This window comes from Megachile rotundata, unplaced genomic scaffold (genome assembly GCF_050947335.1).
Source record: "Megachile rotundata isolate GNS110a unplaced genomic scaffold, iyMegRotu1 scaffold0057, whole genome shotgun sequence".
In the NCBI taxonomy this organism is placed as follows: Eukaryota; Metazoa; Arthropoda; class Insecta; order Hymenoptera; family Megachilidae; genus Megachile; species Megachile rotundata.
The window spans coordinates 155938-160844 of record NW_027473354.1 but is presented as its reverse complement, the minus strand read 5'-3'; the positions used below and the strand labels follow the sequence as shown (position 1 = coordinate 160844).

Below are 4907 nucleotides of genomic sequence, written 5' to 3'. Positions count from 1 at the left end.
AGACAGGATAAGCGTTTAGCAACAGCCAAGGCCTTGGTACAAACCTTGTCGATGTGGTGATGATAAAGGCGACTGTTGCCGAAAAGGACGCCGAGATAACGCACGAAAGGGGAGGTACGAAGGGCACTCGAGCCATGAACCAAGGACAAACCTTGAGGAACACGGCGACCGGTCAGAAGAATGGCTTCGGTCTTGTGAGTGGCTAGGACTAAGCCTTGAGAAGTATACCAGCTATCTAGACCACGGAGACACTCCTCAGCAAGCGAGCGAAGACGGGGCAAGGAGCAAGCAACAAGTACGAGAGCCATGTCATCGGCAAAACCGACAGTAATAGCACCACCCGGGAGAACAAGATCCAACACGCCATCGTAGGCTAAAATCCATAAAAGTGGACCAAGGACGGAACCTTGGGGAACACCGGCGAAAACAGGTACTTCGATCCAGCTGCCATCAAAAAGGAAGGTACCAACCTGACGATCCGAAAGGTAACTACTAAGAATACGAATGAGGGAAGGTGGGAAACTTCACGACACGGCAGCGCGGAGTATATTTTCCCATTTCAAAGTGTTGAAAGCATTTTTGACGTCCAATGTCACAAGAAGGCAGTGACAATTGGAGAAACGAGCGCGATCCCATTCAGAGGTAACCACGCGCATCGCCTGCATGGTAGAACGACCTGACAAAAAGCCGAATTGACGGGGGGAAAAACCACCGGAAACGCGAACCGCCTTCAGGAGACGTTCTCGGATGCAATACCCGAAACCTTTACTCAGGTGGGGTAACATACAAAGAGGACGCATATCACCAAGAGAGGTATAAGGCTTATTGGCCTTGGGTATCAACACCAAGCGACCACTCTTCCAGGCGGAAGGAAAATAACCCTGTGAGTAACAACAGTTAAAAAGCTTAGTTAACCAGTTAAGGGCCACTCTACCAATGACTCGTATGACCTCACCGGTCATGCCATCAGGACCTGGGGCTTTCTCGGGGCCGATACGAGCCAAAGAGTAAGCTACGGTCAGAGGACAGATCGGAATATCGGATCCATCAGGATTAATAAAGGAATTATGGGCTAAAGAAGGAGGCAATGCGGAGCGTAGAGAAACAGACGACCCTAAAGAGGGAGCAGGAGGAAAATGAGAAGAAAGAGCAACGGCGGAGGAAGGATTAGACGTAACAAGGGCAAAAACAGGAGAGGCAGAGGCCTCAGAAGCGGAGGGGAAAAAGGAAGAGGTAGACGAAGAACCTAGAATCTGAGCGGAATCGGGCACACAGCAAAGAGAGACTGCATCGCAAGGCGAAACTCCTCGCGGTTAAGGGACACCGGAGGCTGGTTACCGCGTAGTGTTTTCATCATGGATTTGTACGTACGGCCCCATACGTCAGACCGAACCTCGCCAACCATTTTTTGGAAGCATTCGTTTTTCCGGCGGCGCAACAGAGAACGGAATGTGCGACGAGCCAAAAGATAGGCAGGGAGAGCAAGTTCGGAAGCAATGGCAGGATCGCGCGAGAGAGTATAGCGATACAAATCATTGGCCTTGCGGGTTTCACGATGCAGAATGGACAGCTCCTCACACCACCAAGGAGCGTCGCGACGCTTCTTACGGCGCAAAGGGAGTGAGGGGCGCGACGAGTCAAAGAGAGACTGGAGGGAAGCGAGCTCACCATCAATTTCAGCGCGCGAGAAGAACTGAGAAGAGTTGGAGAAGTCACGCGAGCAAAAAGGAGAAGATGAGAGAGACTCCAACCATGCATCAAGGTCGATGGGACCTGAACGAGGCAGCCAGGACAAATCAGATGAGGAAAATGAAGAATCAAAAGGAGTAAGAGCAGGGGAGGAATCAGAAAAGCTGTGAAATAAAAAAGAGAGGTCGGAACCAGTAAAATCGGAAGCACGGTAGATCGAGTCAAGCGAAACAATAAGACTGGAGAACAAACAGCAAAATCTATCCTAGAAGAATAGGCACCGCGACGAAAGGAAGGGCCCCCGTCACTACAAACGGGATCAACACATAACTCTGAGAAAAGTAACTCAAGAAGGCGACCACGAGAATCTAGAGATTCGGAGCCCCACGCAGGAGAACGAGCATTAAAATCACCGCAGAGCATGAATGGCTTAGAAGATCGAAGAACACAGGACGACAAAGTGGCCAGAATATGGTTGAGAGCTGAGGATGACAGATTTGGGGAAAGGTAACACGACCCTATACAAAAGTCACAAGTTTCCACGATAACGAAGCCATCACCACGACTGGAACAATGTACAACACCAAAGTCAGAAGAAGAATAGGGACGAAACCACAATGCGCATTTGGAATCCAAACTCACATGCCACTCGCTCCTGATCTCATACGGCTCACAAATACAGACAAAATCCGCGCAACGCTCGCTCGCTGTCTGCCACAGAAGATCCTGAGCGAGACGACAGTTATTGAGGTTAAACCGAAGAACAGAGACAGGAGAGGGCATGGTACAGGGACGATGAACACCTGAAAGAAGGAAACAAGCATTAAAAAACCAGCTAAATAATAGTACATTCAATACATGACTTAATAGCAAATAAGATTAAAGAAAATGACAGATGAAACACTTACCAACACGCTGGAAAAGCGAAACGGGATATGAAATGAGACCAACTAGGCCAATACAAAACACCAATTAGGAAAGAATGAAGCAATCAATAGCCAACAGTCCTCGCGAAATGCAGCAGAAAAGGTGAACACAGCTAACAAGCCGTAACAGAGCAAGGTAACCTGAAATAAAAGTAAACAGAATTAATCAGCAAATAAAACAACAGGGGAGAACAACCAAACAAGAAACATAGGAAGGAGTAGAGGAACAAGTAGAGGCAGGCGAGAAGTTAAGGTAAGTGGAATGAGGCTAAGGATAAGAGGGAACACCAACAAAGCAGCGAGGAAATGCCTATAAGAACAACAGCAATGTAGAAGGAGAAATCTAGGTAAGGAAGTAAGGAAGGGAACAGGAAGAACAAACAGGGCAGGGGATATACACATATACACGCATATAATAATGCTCAGCGGTCAGAGCCTAATGGGCACAAATAATACAAACCAATAGGCAGGAGAAAGCAAGATATCTAAGATTTTATAGTTTTTACAGTGACAATTTACCAGACAGCAGCCAACAGGAACAATTATGATTCGGCAAAAGAAGAAAGCAGCAAGAGGCCGTAGAAATATGTATAGATGCAGCAACAAACAGCAGTGGCAGCAAAACCAGCAACAGCACAACAAAGTTCAGCTAGGCCAAATGATAACTGATGGATGGAAAACCAATTAAAACACAAGTAAAAGGCAGCGGTAAACGGGAATAGATCAAGTAACGAAGCCAGATAAAGTAAAGAAATTAAAGCAGTCATAAATACCGGATGTAACAGCAGAAGGGCAGGGATAGTAAAACCGGCGTGGACTGGAAGAAAATCGGACAAATTAAATAAGGCAAACTAAGTAGTAAATTAACCAAGTAAATAAGTTAAAACACGACAAAGCAAGCAAAAGCGAATGAGAACAAGATAAGTACAAAAGGACGCTTACCAGCAGGAGATCGGGGTGAATAGCCAAAATGGCGTAAAACACAGCAACACACTTGTTGAAATGAAAAAGAGCTGTTTGACCTGTTGGCACAACGCGGCAGGTAGAAAGCAAATAAATGCAAACAAAGGGGAAAGTGAAGTGACAGGCAGGTGAGAGGAAGAAAGGAAACCGACAACACACAAAAGCAACGTGAACGCAGCGCTAAATAGGAAGCGACACCAGGCGGTGACGGCAAGAATCAAGACAACATGAACATAGCTACGACTAAAGAAAACAGGGCTGGAAACAGAACAAGGCACAGGACCACCAACCGAAATAAATAAACACGACGCAAAACAGAGCAAATAGGGTGATCGCGCGGATTATCGCGATGGCGCGGATGCTGCGATTTCACGGTTTCCCCGCGATCTCGCGGCTTCTCGCGACCTCGCGACCCGAGCGATGTTGTGGTTTTCCGCAATGTGCCGGATTCCTAGCGGCCACGCGACTTTTGCCCGCGGTGGGCGTTTTCATGGAATCGATAAAGGTATTGATCCTTCTTCATCGACGCGATCGCGCGGTTTTATCGCGATTTCGTGGATGCTGCGATCTCGCGATTTCTCGCGATCTCGCGACCCGAGCGATTCTGCGGTTTTCCGCAATGTGTCGGACTTCTAGCGGCCACACGGCTTTTTCCCGCGGAGGACGTTTCATGGAATCGAGATGGCGTTTCATGGAATCGATAAAGGTATTGCACTTTTGTCATTGACGCGATCGCGCGGTTTATCGCGATTTCGCGGATGCTGCGATCTCGCGGTTACTCGCGATCTCACGGCTTGCCGCGATTTAGCGATCTTCTTTGGCGATCATGCTGTCCCCTCCGCAACAAACGACTTTTATGGTATTGACAGGTCCCGCACAACCGGCGGACTCCCCCTTTACTAGCGATCTGGCGATTTTATCACGACCCTGCGGGGCACAAAGCAGTCAACAAAAGCATGGACCACACAACGAGCAGAGGGGAAAGGCGCACTGCAAGGCTCTCAGCGAGCGGTGGCAACAGGGGCAACGGCAATGCGCGAGAGATGGCGTGACGAGGCGCAACGATAGGGATCATTCGATGGCCAAACTGAACGACAGAACAAAGAGAGAGAGAATAAACAGAAAATTCAAGCTCAAAGTGAGTTTCGAGTAGTGAAGCGGCTTAAGCTCCGATCCGGAGGGAAATGGAGCGTTGCTGGCAACTTCCGGTTGTCTCCACCGCGGAGGCAACAAATGCAAGCAGCAACAACGGCGGGCAATGCTAGGAGAAACGACCTGGGAGGGAGAATATGACCGAGCGATCGAACGACAGCGAAGCGAGGTGCTAAA

The 4907-nt window shown here is 48.5% G+C and overlaps 1 long non-coding RNA gene across 1 annotated transcript; it reads right to left on the bottom strand.

Moving 5' to 3' along the window:
• Positions 1–2236: 2236 nt before the first annotated feature.
• Positions 2237–3275, bottom strand: LOC143266147 (uncharacterized). Its single transcript, XR_013041236.1, has 3 exons — positions 3135–3275; positions 2598–2756; positions 2237–2492 (listed from the first exon to the last, which is right to left on the bottom strand). It is a non-coding gene; the product is annotated as an uncharacterized LOC143266147 (long non-coding RNA).
• Between the last annotated feature and the right edge of the window lie 1632 nt (positions 3276–4907).